We start from the raw sequence: 14,774 nt of genomic DNA, 5'->3' as shown, positions 1-14,774 counted from the left end.
CTAGGTAACTATGAAATATGAATCAAAGGTTGGAAGTCACATTATAATTATTTTCTCTCAATGGCAGGAAATCCCACAAAAGTTGGATGAATCCGCCTATTTCGGTGAGATCAGTCACAACTCTAATGTGTATGGGGTCATCCCAACTCTCTCCTGCCAGATGAAATCAGGGGAGAGGAACATCCAACCTGTTGAATTTCAACAGCTGCTTCTTTTGTTCGGTGCAGACATAATCTGCCGATAAGGAGCCTGGCAGAGCCTTTCTCATAATCAGCCAAACCAGATCTCCACTTTGCACTGACGAGGGGCAGTACCCCGAAACACAGTGTCTGCAAATTGAGATTCTGGTTTGCCTTTTATCCTAAGTCATGTGACAAGGCTCGTTAAAAGGTCGACATTGACTTTTAGGATTGCTACTTCCAATAGGTGGCACTAGAGTTCTAGTCCTCTTCCTCTCTGAAGAGACAATTTGCGTATACTAATCAGGAAGACACATTGTGGTACACCATATAAATGAGACCTTTCAACCAGTGAGAAACAACACGTTCATGCTATTATTTAGCCCCCCCAGATACACATTGGCTTTTGGTAAATTAGGTGCACATGCCAAATTTACAATGGTTTGTCCTGGTCATTACATGGCCTCAATGATTGGGCACGCTGAAGGCCAACATACACAAGAGACTAATGTCGGCGGCACCCCCTGATATCGACAGGTTTGGTAGACAGTCTAATGTGTATAGGGGTCTTGGAAAACTGATTGTTGGGCAAAATGTTGATTGGGCATTTCCAATTTTGGACTGCTGATCATTTTTAGATAAGATGCTGCCAGAAATATCTGTCAGCAGGTTTCTCATAGAGAATACAGAAACGCTCGACGAAACGAGAGCTCCAGGGAATGGAAAGACGTCTGAGATGGCTATATGACGAAAATTCTGCAAAAGCTTCATTTAGCCGGAGTCATCCAATGAGTATGCCTGCTTTACAATATTCTTATATATTTGAAGTAAAGTGAAAGGTTCTGACTATATTATGTTGTTTTCACAGGAATCTGGGATGGATACGTTGACCACAACTACATACTGTACAAACCATTTGAATGCCACAGAGCAGACCTCCGTATCCATTACAGTTAGTAGTTCATTTACAAAAGAAATTTTGAGTTGGGCGATCATTTTTGCATTTGCACAATTCAAAGCTTAAAGGCAAAAATCCAGATTTTGTCATTTGTATGTGCTTTGTTTTTAGACTACTTTACTCAACGGTGCTTAAAACAACTCAGTTTCCATAATTCTGCCCAATAGATTGCGTTTCTACGCATAAGTCCATAAAGTTTTGGTCTGAATGTTGGTGCAGAATTTTTTGGACGTGCTTTTCTCATCTGCAGTGTTATTTGAACTTTTGTTAAACCTGCTTGCACATGTCACCCAGAGTGTTTCTGTATATATTACATAGTAATTATAGGCTCACTAAAGAGACTCTAAACCTTTGCCAGGTCACTGGCCCTAAAGGGACTCAGCCAGACAGCTCTGGATTCAGATTGTTCCTATCTCTTCCTACTACTGTTCCCCAGATGTGTGCAGTCTACTACATTTTTCTAACAGCTTGAAAATTAGATATGTGTATTAAATGTTTTGTAAAAGTTCATTTTAGAAGCTACCTTGGCTTCAGTTTTTGTAATTTTGGTTGTGTTTTTTGATACAGGTTTTGTTAATCCAAATATTACAAAATGTTAATCTTTCTTTTCAATGTTTCCTTATGATTTTTAGATCCATTTTCTGCCAGCTTTTGCACCATAATTGGCATATATAACTCTGAATTAAAGGAGTAAGGTAATAAAAAAATTGTCATGGACAACTCCTTTAAGGCTCCGAAATCCATTGGAAAAAAGTGAATGATCGTTTGTCAGTGGTAAGGAAAGCTTCTCAGACTGCATCGGCCGTGTTAGATTGTTTCGGCTGATGATACGGCCAGTGCTTATTACCAACCAAAAAATGCAACATGCCTGATTGGTCTTTTGAAAGACAACAAACATTAATCAGTGGGTTATTTCTTCCCCGTGGTGGATGATAGCCTTCAACAAGATCACAATCTACCATTACGTCTGATTTTCAACTTATGTGTATGGAGGTCTTTAGTGGCTATCATATGCCAATATAAAAAAAGGATGATTGTTGGAGTCATTTATGCCTAGTCTTTTAAAAGTTGCATGATTCTTAATGAATTTGGTGACTTTTGAGTTGTGCCAAAGTTAGAACATTAAATGTATGCCTTCTATGAACAGTCGTTACTATGCATCCTAAATTTGCGTAATTTGAGGCTTTCTAAAATCTTGTTACTTACACCTATCTAGGTAAAACATACTAATTTCTTTCACTTTTGGTGAAGATAACGTAAAGAGAAAACATTTTGCTCAATTTGCTAAACTTTGCCCAATTTTCAACTTTCTGGAGTTCACTTAAAGCCAAAAACTGTCATAAACTGATCAATAAATGGGGGATAAGGTGGTTAAAGTAGGTCGAATAAAAAAAGAAAGTCAATAAATAAAAAAGAGTGGACAAATAAATGTGGATATGAAATGTAAGCAATGGTGCGGCATGGGTGGCAAAATATGGAATGACAACTTTAAAGTCGTAAATCTCCTGGTAAGCTCATTTTAGGCTGTGCCCTTGATTGTTATCGGTGGGGCAGTGTCTTTGTGCAAGTAATTGTTCTCGAAGTCGTCTATGACACCCTTTGAAATGAATGGGCACCTACTGTATGTCATTGACACGGGGTCAACTGAAACAGGCAACTTCTTGAACAAATTGCTGAGTTGTCAGCGTTTGTGTGACCGGCCGTACTTTTAAAAATAGCACCGATTTTACACACTTCAGTCCAAGGTAATTGTATGTTTTCCATCGTGATTCATAGTTTATTTAGAACAGCCATAGAAAAATAAAGATGTTCTTCCCGTCTGCAGTGAACGTAATTCACCTAACCATACTAAACGCATCGTAATTTAAAAAAAATCAAACTGTAATTTACACAACGATCTAATGTAGATGTTCCCACAGCGAAACTGTAAAAGTCGAACATCAGATGACAACCATCTGTGGAAGCATGAGACTAGCCGCTCAATGAAATTAGCCATAAACTCTCAAAATATGTAGAGGTAATACACATGCCACAGAGATATAGCCCAGGGCAGCAAGCAAGGAAACATTTCTACACAAAGAACAATGTGCTTTTATGGCAGATAGATATTAAAGGCAATTTCTGCACTAGTTTCCACAAACTTTACATGTATCAATAGTAAAATGGAATGTAAGAAACTTTGCAATATATTTTATCAGAAAAATCTGCTTCTTTCTCCACTTATGAGCCACTTTTTCTACTATCCCAAAAGCATCCTGAATTCATAATTTCTGAAAAAACAGCGGAAACATGACTATTTCAGATCGAGTCAAACTGCCAGCTCAGTGAGGAATCACATTGCAGCTGCCTATTAAAGTCTTTGGAGAAAGAAGAGGCGGAGAAAGAGGGAGGAGCTTCTGGATATGGACAGTCATAGACAAAAAAGAGCATTAATATCCATCACCTGTGTGTACTGTGTATGTGTATGTATCACCCAATGCCTCAGAGATAATTGCAGAGGGGAAAACCAGTAAATGTATGCAGAATACAATATATGCAATGGCCAGAAGTAGTGGTATTCCTCATATATACACAGGAAAGCTTATTTCAAAAATTCACCCTGTCAAGGAGAACACCGGAGAGATCACGCAGATCCCACTGCTGCCTCCAGTTTGTCTGGAAGAACACCTGAGAGATCAATGAGATCCCACAGCTGACACCAGTTTGTCAGGGAGAACACAAAAGAAATCAGGCAGATTCCACTGCTGCCACCAGTTTGTCAGGGAGAACACCTGAGAGATCAATAAGATCCCACCACCGCCACCAGTTTGTCAGGGAGAACACCTGAGAGATCAATAAGATCCCACAGCTGACACCAGTTTGTCAGGGAGAACACCTGAGAGATCAGGCAGATCCCACTGCTGCCACCAGTTTGTCAGGGAGAACACAAGAGAGATCAGGCAGATCCCACCACCGCCACCAGTTTGTCAGGGAGGACACCTGAGAGATCAATAAGATCCTACAGCTGACACCAGTTTGTCAGGGAGAACACAAGAGAGATCAGGCAGGTCCCACCACCGCCAGCAGTTTGTCAAGGAGCGCAACTCCACTGCCTTCAATCATCAGGACAATTACGCAATTGGCTGATGAGTGATGGATGAGGCCGCAGCTGCTTCCGCTACTAGGCTGGTTATTGGGGAACTAACATGGAGAGTATGGTATATACACCTCTGATTCCAAGATATGGAATATGTATATATATATATATACGTATATATATATATACTCCAATATGATCACTGCCAACTCCACAATAACAAAAGGAACCATTAGCTGCCACCACCAATCCTTTATACAGGCTGATTGGATATGTTACAGGGATCGTATTGGGTTCAGGGGTTTACAGAGCAAGAGGAATAGAGCTGTTAAATGTGGCAGCACGGTGGCTCAGTGGATAGCACTGCAGCCTCGCAGCGCTGGAGTCCTGCGTTCTAATCCCACCTGGGACAACATCTGCAAGGAGTTTGTATGTTCTCCCCGTGTTTGAGTGGGTTTCCTCCAGGGTCTCCGGTTTCCTCCCACATTCCAAAGACATACTGATAGGAAATTTAGATTGTGAGCCCCATCGGGGACAGTGATGATAATGTGTGCAAACTGTAAAGCGCTGCGGAATATGTTAGTGCTATATAAAAATAAAGATTATTATTATATCGTTAATTCGGAAAGATAGGCAGTGTTTATAAAAAATATACAAAGAAGTTACAAAATGGGAACAAAACAATACGGTAAATACAATCACATAGAATAAAAGGGATAACAAAAGTAAAAGTGATAAACCTGATGTCACGGAAATGGCTCAGAGCTTAGTGGAGGGAGGTTCTCCTTAGGAAAACAGACAGAACTACATAAGCTGTACCTTCCAGGACTGACAAATGACAGGAACCCAAACTCTCATTTTTATTAGATCAAGGCTACACCCACATACCTCCCTTTGGTGAGCTCGTATGGGGGCTGGCTGTGGAATGCGCTAGATCTTTTAGAAGTTTATGAGATCCCCAACTTACAGGATGTCTTTGACCCTGGAGGTCCTAGGCGGAAGATATCATTGTCATGTTTCCTATCACAATTTTACCTTTTTATAGAGATGAAATGTGACATGGATGGCATCATCCGTCAGTCGATATTAAGTTGGAGGTGTTCTGCCAGACCTTACGGTGATGTGAGTGAATGTGTTATGTTCATCCCTATGATGCCGAAAATCTATCTCCAATAAATATTGGATCGACGCTAACCCCAATATTCATCATTGACCGCTGACTAGAGAAATTCTAAGATAATTTCTTTGAACAGAGGAAGCCCCTGAACTTCTCTGGCTCCAAGTAAATGAATCCTAGGCTTGTTGGCTAGTTCTCATCATATTCCCTGTGGTAACTACCTGTTCACGGCCGGAGGCCCTATTTCAATGGAGGTTGAAATGTCAGCTCTTTCTCACTTCTCCAGTTACAATTAATCCAATATATTCACAATGAGTTCCCTCTCTGGAGATGTCTTTATGGATTTTACAATTTTTCTCTACAACACACCTCAATCTATAGGCAGCCCTGGATTAGGGCAGATTTGTTATAATAAAATAAATCTACCAAGATGTGTTAATATTTGTAGAGAAATACTTGTGGAGGGACCATAGGCATCTAAAAAGTCTATACCATTATATATACACACAACAACGTTTTGGAGGATGGGAAATTTATCATAATGCCCATATAACAAAGTAAAAAAAAAGTCTAATTCTTTCTGGTTCAGCACTCGGGGGCCTCATCGTGATATTCTGATGTATATATTTATCAACTCCCAGGAGGTTGCATATCAGTTCCCTGGGCCATCAACTCGGCATTAATAAGTTAAACTCAGCCCTTATAGATAATAAAATGCCGATCAATAATGGAACATTAGTACAAAGCAAATTGATACATAATTAGTAAAAACTGAACTTCAATTTTAATGGTTTATTTCTCATAACTATACAATGTCTACCTGGTCTTACCCCATAGGACCTGCTAGTAGGCGAATCTCAATCATGATGTTCCCATCTAGAGATGTAACTTGAAGTATCTGTACTTACCTTACCTACCCGATGCCGTTAAATGACTTTTATTGAAGCCCTAGAAGCATCGGGGCTCAAGTGGAATTACAAGCTCTGTATCTCCTACTATTGGAACCACGTATCTTCCCCTCATCTGACCTCCACCCAAGCACAAACATTTTGTGTTTTTTTCCTTTCCTGGTTAACAGATTTACCTTTACAACCAAAGCAATATTCCCGAGTCCTGACTATCTCCTCTATCTATATAAATTTGAAAGATATTTTGCCTGAAACTATCTGGCATTTCAGAGAAAATATAATTTAAGGATCCAGCTGGGGTCCTCTCTAAAATTTTACTACTCTAAAGGCTCATGGACTGATAAAGTAAACGCACCCTCCCCGGGTCTAGCCATGCCTCTATGCCACTGATCTGGTCTTTGTTGATCGGCTGCAGCAGTGACATCACTTCGACAGTGCTGCTGCCAATCACTGGGCTATGGCAATCACATAGGGAGAGCTGCTAAGCCCAATGATTGGCTACAGCAGTTACAAGCACGGTAGATGTCATATCACTGAAGATCAATAAAGACCAGAGCAGCGGCACAAGGACAGAGGGACAGTGAGTAAAAGCTCAGTATATTTCATTAGTCTCTTTAGTAATAAAAATTAATACAGGACAATCCCTTTAAATAATAGATTTGTGAGAGGAACACAGTAAAGAAGACATGTGCATTACGCAACTGCACAACTAAAGAGGTCAAGTTATCACTTATCTGCAGGATAGGTGATAACTTGTTGATCGGCGGAGGTCCGACCACTGGGACCCCACCGGTCAGCAGAATGGGGAATTTAAGGGTATGTGCACACGTATTCTGGTCCACTGCGGATTTTTCTGCAGCGGATATGATAAATCCGCAATGCAAAACCACTGCAAATTTATCGCTGATTTACCGCATTTTTTCTGCGGTTTTTCTGCGGATTTCACTGCGGTTTTACAACTGCGGATTTCTATTGGAGCAGCTGTAAAACCGCTGCGGAATCCACAGAAAGAAGTGACATGCTGCGGAATGTAAACCGCTGCATTTCTGCGCATTTTTTTCCGCAGCATGTGCACAGTGTTTTTTGTTTCCCATAGGTTTACATTGAACTGTAAACTCATGGGAAACTGCTGCAGACCCGCAGCTGTGGAAACGCTGCGAATCCGCAGCATTTTCCGCATCGTGTGCACATACCCTTATAGTGCGGCAGCTCAACCTGATGCTTCATTCAGTCCTTATGGGGTTGCCGAGCACTGTGCTCCACTTTTTCAGGCAGCCCCAATGAGAATGAATGACGTGCTGTCAAGCGTCCAACTGCCGAACCATCTTGTACTTGGGATAAAAGTTCCCTGTTTTGGAAAGAAATACCCCAACCTGCCGACACTGACCGATCACTAAAGGTACTGTCACACTAGACGATATCGCTAGCGATCCGTGACGTTGCAGCGTCCTCGCTAGCGATATCGTCCAGTGTGACAGGCAGCAGCGATCAGGCCCCTGCTGGGAGATCGCTGGTCGGGGAAGAAAGTCCAGAACTTTATTTCGTCGCTGGACTCCCCGTAGACATCGCTGAATCGGCGTGTGTGACACCGATTCAGCGATGTCTTCACTGGTAACCAGGGTAAACATCGGGTAACTAAGCGCAGGGCCGCGCTTAGTAACCCGATGTTTACCCTGGTTACCAGCGTAAAAAAACAAACAGTACATACTTACATTCAGCTGTCTGTCCCTTGCCGTCTGGTTCCTGCACTGACTGCTGGCCGTAAAGTGAAAGCAGAGCACAGCCACAGCGGTGAGTCACCGCTGTGTGACTCACCGCTGTGCTGTGCTTTCACTTTCACTTTACGGCCAGCAGTCAGTGCAGGAACCAGACGGCAAGGGACAGACAGCTGAATGTAAGTATGTACTGTTTGTTTTTTTACGCTGGTAACCAGGGTAAACATCGGGTTACTAAGCGCGGCCCTGCGCTTAGTTACCCGATGTTTACCCTGGTTACCGGGGACCTCGGGATCGTTGGTCGCTGGAGAGCTGTCTGTGTGACAGCTCTCCAGCGACCAAACAGCGACGCTGCAGCGATCCGGATCGTTGTCGGTATCGCTGCAGCGTCGCTAAGTGTGACGGTACCTTAAGTTATCCCATAGACTCCTGATAGGTCATAATTTGCTTTAGGCCACGTTCACACGTTCAGTATTTGGTGAGTTTTTTACCTCAGTATTTTTAAGCTAAAACCAGGAGTGGGTGATAAATACAGAAGTGGTGACGTGTTTCTATTATACTTCTCCTCTAATTGTTCCACTCCTGGTTTTGGCTTACAAATACTGAGGTAAAATACTGACCAAATACTGAACGTGTGAATGTGGCCTAAAACAGATAAAGAAACGGAGGACTTTCCAATTCTCTATTTTTTGCCTTGTATATCTCGTAGCAATTTTCATCAGTGTTTTGGATCCAATTTCCACCAGTGTTTGGTCAGTGTGTTAGTTTTTATCATCAGTATTTTTGCAGTTTTTCTCATTCCATAAGAAACTGATGCAGGATTCTCATGTTTCTACTATCAGTCAGTGAAAATGGGCAGTACAAAAATACAGCTAGGATGGCATTCATGTGCTGTCCTCGTTCTTCACGAACCCATAGATTTGAATTGGGTGGGGGCCAAAATCAAGCCATTATCCGCATAAAAGACATGTGAACAGCCCCATAGACTATAGCGGGTATGTGTCCCATCTGTGACAGGGTACGTTCATTCTGGCAAAACACACATTAGATCGGTGCTGTCTGTGTGGAAAATGGTTTAACCACGGCGCCTGAACTCAGCCTTAGGCCGGAGTCACACTACAGCGAGATACGTCCATGTCTCGCAGGTTAAAACCAAGCTCTGGCACCAGCACTCCGGAGGGAAGCGTGCGGCCGCACAGCAATACATGGAGCCGCACGCTCCGCTCCGGAGTGCCGGCGCCACAGCTTGTTTTTAACCTGCGAGACTCGGCCGTATCTCGCTGTAGTGTGACTCCGGCCATAAACGAGGATAACCAAATATATGTGAAAATCGGAGGTGTGAAAGGAGCATATGTGAGACAAACTTTGTTATATTGGCTGTAAACAAATATAATTTAAAAAAATTATATATATAAATGTAATAAAAGCTGCATTTTCAATATGGCACAGGGTCCGTAAAAAAATTATAAAACAGAGAGGAGTATACAAATGTAGAGTATTACATATATATACTAATAGCCCAAAAAATGTATGAGCTCAGCAGTGAGGGAAAAAAAAGAGAAATCCAAATACATTACATGGTAATGGACCCACAATTATTAATTTCTTGCTTTGAAGTCCTATCCTGGGACTGAGTAGTCCAGAAATCTCCCACTTCTGTCACACTCCCTACAATCTAAGTGTCTTCAGCACAAAAACCAATGCTGTGGTTACCTCACCACATCACAGGGTCATTAAACCGCTCTTCCCCGAACTCCCTCCTTTTACCATCATCCTCCCGGGTACCACACACAAAATCACAGAGCCGCAGTCAGACACCGCTCCGGGGGGCAAGAGGCGGAGCAGGAAAGGGTGCCGTTTCTTTCCCCGTATGCCAACCCCCCTTCTGCTGAGTTCACCTCACCTCACCTCCTTCCCCCCAATACCCTCTTCTTCAACCTCCCCCACTATAAAAATATTCACACATGATGGAAAATAAGAAATGTCAGTGGAGACTCCTGCTGGTCATCCTGGGAATTGCAACGGAGTAGCATGTATTTTGTGTACCAAGACAACCGAGGGTTAATTGGTAAAGATGAGCAAAGTTAGTATATAACTAATATGAAAAATACTCTGGATATATATAAAAGGATAATATTTTAGATTTCCAGTCCAAAAAAGAAACGCAGCAGACCTGAATACGTCATTAACCCATTGGGGGCAGCACTGGTAATGTACCCAGATAACTATACAAGGGGCAGCATACATATACATATTAGATAGACGTTGGTTGGTGATTGATGAACCACTAAACAAAAGATCGTTTGGTGAATGATTATTCAAAAATGCATAAATTAAGATAACACGGTAAGTTTGGATGGAAAACGAATAATAACATATGGTGATCTAAGAATGACTTGTTCCAAGTGGCAAAAATGGTAGCGATGGCCTACACACAAAGTGGCATGTCTTGGTGGAAGCTCGGTCATAATAGGTCATACTTTACATATTTGTTCTGAAAATATAAAGTTTTAGGCATAAAATACTGATAAATATAAAATATTTATATAAATAAAATATAAAGTGTAAAAAAAAAAAAGAAAGAAAGAAATAGCGGAAAAAGCCCAAAATGACAATAAATAGAGGTTTATTGAAAAAGTGGGATTCCGTAATGATCCGATGAGCCTCATGGCAAGGAAAGGGTGCAGAGTGAAAATTGTCAATTAAACGCAAAAACTTCCTTGTGCCTATGAATAGTGTTATCCGGGCGGCGACATTCTGCTGCTGCAGGCGGCTTGTCAGCCAGTACAATGTGTGAGGAGGTCTGGCCAGAAAAGCTGCATAGGTTGCAGGTCAGGAAGCCACAAGTTAGGGAGGGAAAGCCCTGGAGCATCCTAGGGTGCAGGGAAAAGTGGGAAAAGAAGCCGAAATGGGGAAAGGAAGAGGAAGAGGAAGAAAGGAGGATTGAGAAAAAGGCTGAAAAGACTGAACGGATCTAGTAGTAAAAAGTCAGAATGGAGACAGAAAAAGCAGAAAGAGTCGCGCAGAACAGAAAGGGGATCCGGAGAACCAAGAAAATGCGAAAATGATTGACGGAGGTTCGTAGACAGCGAGATGACAGCCGTGACCTCTGCCCTTCCTCAGCCAAACAAAAAAGCAACGTGTCAATAGAGGTTTGTGCCCCGGCTCCCGATCACAGAGGGCACCGATGACCAGGGGGCACAAGGCGAAGACTGGGAGGCGAAGAACACGGAAAAAAGGGCACCAGCCGGGTTCAATTAATGAAGGGAAAAAAAAAATCTCTTCTAACTTCCTGAGATGAGAAATCTTCCCTCCTCCCTGAAAAGTTCCCATAAAGAAAACAATAGCCGGCCATCCCCCACCATTGACACGAGAGCCACTGGCCACTCACCTTGTCCACAAGTACAGCCTCCCTCCGAGAGGATCTCCACGGCGTACCTGGCTGCGTGATTGTGAGTGTGTGCGTCCGTCGCCACCCAGCAGACAGTGAGTGTGTGTGTGTGTGTGTGTATGTGTGAGTGCTCTCGCCTCCTCTCTTACTTACACTACCAACTCATTACAATCTGCTATTCATAACCCGGGTCATGTGACTCCACTCACAAAATATAAAGCACATTTTTTTTTCTCTCTTCACAAACCACAGAATGAATTTCAGTGGAAAGGACGGAAAATGTAACCCCCCCCCCCCCTTCTTCTCCGTCTTCTGGCCGTGCCATTCCAGGCAATGTAATTTCAGTCATTATATGGCCATCCTCCTGGAGAGGCCTGGACAGGATTCCTGTGTACATACATACATGTGTGCGGACAAATCTGCACGCAGGAAAACAACCTCAAGTTTTGTATTCAAATTTTTTACAAGTTTTTTCCAATTTTAAACACTTAGAAATGTTTCTTCTAAAATAAAAAAAAAATTTGCTAAATCAAAATTCATGATAAGTTTTAAATGTAATAAAACTTTCTCTGGGAAAGCTGGGTGACGATCAATATGGCCATAATTAGAGCTTCTAACTAGGGTTGTCACCCAGCTTTCCAAAAGTCCCGAGAGGCAGATCTGACTAGTTTTGCACATATAAAGAAGCAAAGGGTGGGTTTCTGTCTGGGAAAGTAGAGTTAGGAATTCTGTAGGGCTAGGGGTTACCTGTATGGAAGATGCAGCGTTGGCCACCCAGCTTTCTGTACACTGATGTAAGTCTGTGTTCAGATGTTGCAGTTTTTCCTGCAAGGCAAATCCATAGTGAATTCAAGGCAAAATATTCTTATAATACACAATTTAATGCGAATCCTGCAGAGGACATCACCATAGATTTCACGTTTTCCATTCACAAACACTAGTGATAATTCTACAAAACCTTAAAGGGAATCTGTCAGCAGGTTTTTAACACCTAATCTGAGAGCAGAATAATGTAGAGACAGAGACCCTGATTCCAATGCTGTATCACTTACTGGGCTGCTTGCTGTAGTTTTCATAAGGTCACTGTTTTATCAGCAGGAGATTGTCACTATAGGACTGCCAGGTATTCTGACCTCCCCCTCACCTCTGATTGGCTGCTTTCAGCCTAGTACACAAAACACTTCCAATCAGTGGTGTGGGCGGGGTTATACAGAGCTCTGCATTCAGAGAACTGCTAGATCTGTGCAGAAAAAACAGGGATTTAATCAAAACTGCAGCAAGAAGCCCAAGGATGTGATATATCAATGGAATCAGGCTCTCTGCCCCTACATCATACTATCATATCACATAGCAGGAACCTGCTGACAGAATGACTTTAAGGCTGGGGTCACACTTACCGTATGGAAAATCGTTCCGAGTCCACCCTAGAATCATAGAATCATGCGATGTTTTCTTGCATTGCACTCGTCCGTATTCTAGGCTAGTGTGACCCCGGCCTAAAGAGTTGTCCATCTCTGTGGACAATTATTATTTTTTGCTTAAATGCATGTACTTGGGAATAAGAATTATTTTTTTAATTTAGTTTCACTAAACATTTCTCACTGTTTTGCTTTTACCGGCTGTTTCCCTTACGTGGTCTATTGTCATATATCTGCTGAGAACAGCTAAACAGAACAGACAGTGAAGAGTTAGAAACTCTCCAGCTGGACCATCAGAATGGGCTCACTGATGGATTCTCAGTTAAGTCATTCTACAGCCAACTATAGTCAATGCAACCCAGAGCCTATAAAAGGTAAACAGTGCAATTTTTTAATGAAACACAATTATAAAAATGATTTTTTTTAATCCAAAAATACATGCATTTATTTAGGGAAAAAAAAAACTCTACAAAGTTCTACCATTTTAAACGGCTTATTAATGACCACCAAGTAGGTGAACAAATAAATAAAAAATTCTTATCTCTTAGATTTGCATCAACATTCTGCAGGGGTGTTAGGTGAGCACTGCAGCCAGTCAACTGCAAAAAATTGATAGAGCAAGCTCAGAGAGGCCACAAATCTACTCTGGAGCTGGAGTACTTGAGAGGGATCCGGCACTGAGCATGGAGGAGCAATAGTGAACTTTCTCATCTGGTCTTTGGAGGAGGAACTTCACTACTGAGAATGTGCAGCACAGAGTCAAACATTTTAAAGAAGCACTCCTCCTCCTCCCTTCAAAATGTTATCCTCTTAATATATTGCAATCATCATATTATATAGCACTGTGTACTTGCAATTGCTTATTTTACCTTTCTACCAGTTTTTACTTCTTCTGTTTTCTCTGCTCTATGCAGAAACAGGAAGTCTCTCGTCCCTGCAGAAATCATTCCCCCTCTTCAACTCCTGATATACAGTATATATCATTGGATGGATGCCATCGTTGCACTGTTGTCCCCCCTACTTTGGTTTCTAAATTAATTTGTTAATAAAATTTCTAAACTTCTTATGGCATACAGCTTCCTTGTTGCTTTGTTTGATGAGTTTAATAACAGATAATACTGTGATGCCGCGATCACTAACGGGTTGGGGAATACTCGCTTGGCAACAGGATAAATGTAGACAGGCATGTTTTTTTCACATAAGTGGAGCGCCCCCAGACGCAGGGCCTTGGGATACTCGGTACTGGTACTGTCTGTCTCGGTGCTGAGGTTGTTACAGTGGCTGGTGTTGTGAATTCTGTGGCTGAATTCACTCCTGTGGTCACAAGTGGTACTGCAGCTTCTGAGCTTCCTCCCTCAGGTGTTCTGTTGAGCTCGTTAGCTGCTTCATTACTTAACTCCGCCTGATGCTGCTATCCTTGCTCCTTGTCAATGTTTCAGTGTTGGATCTGAGCTTCTCCTGATTGTTCCTGTGACCTGCTGCTCTGTATAGCTAAGTGCTTTTTGTTTTTTTGTTGCTTTTTTTCTGTCCAGCTTGTCTTTTGTTTTGCTGGAAGCTCTGAGACGCAAAGGGTGTACCGCCGTGCCGTTAGTTCGGCACGGTGGTTTTTTTTTGCCCCCTTTGCGTGGTTTTGCTTTAGGGTTTTTTGTAGACTGCAAAGTTCGCTTTACTGTCCTCGCTCTGTCCTAGAATATCGGGCCCCACTTTGCTGAATCTATTTCATCCCTACGTTTTGTCTTTTCATCTTACTCACAGTCATTATATGTGGGGGGCTGCCTTTTCCTTTGGGGAATTTCTCTGGGGCAAGTCAGGCCTATTTTTCTATCTTCAGGCTAGCTAGTTTCTTAGGCTGTGCCGAGTTGCCTAGGTAGTTGTTAGGCGCAATCCACAGCCGCTTTTAGTTGTGTTTAGGATAGGATCAGGTGTGCAGTCTACAGAGTTTCCACGTCTCAGAGCTCGTTCTTGTATTTTTGGGTATTTGTCAGATCACTGTGTGCGCTCTGATCGCTAAG

At 42.2% G+C, this 14,774-nt stretch overlaps 1 protein-coding gene across 2 annotated transcripts in view; it reads right to left on the bottom strand.

Moving 5' to 3' along the window:
• RARG (retinoic acid receptor gamma) overlaps window positions 1-11,653 on the bottom strand; it is a 235,150-nt gene extending 223,497 nt beyond the window's left edge. Inside the window, exon 1 of one of the 2 annotated variants that reach the window (XM_069758771.1) lies at window positions 11,345-11,653. The gene's annotated coding sequence lies outside the window, so the exon portion shown is untranslated. The remainder of the gene's footprint in view (window positions 1-11,344) is intronic. The other variant, XM_069758769.1, reaches the window with a different exon arrangement.
• Between the last annotated feature and the right edge of the window lie 3,121 nt (window positions 11,654-14,774).

The sequence above is a fragment of the Ranitomeya imitator genome, chromosome 3, assembly GCF_032444005.1.
Source record: "Ranitomeya imitator isolate aRanImi1 chromosome 3, aRanImi1.pri, whole genome shotgun sequence".
NCBI classification, from domain to species: domain Eukaryota; kingdom Metazoa; phylum Chordata; class Amphibia; order Anura; family Dendrobatidae; genus Ranitomeya; species Ranitomeya imitator.
This window is presented reverse-complemented; position numbering and strand designations above follow the sequence as displayed.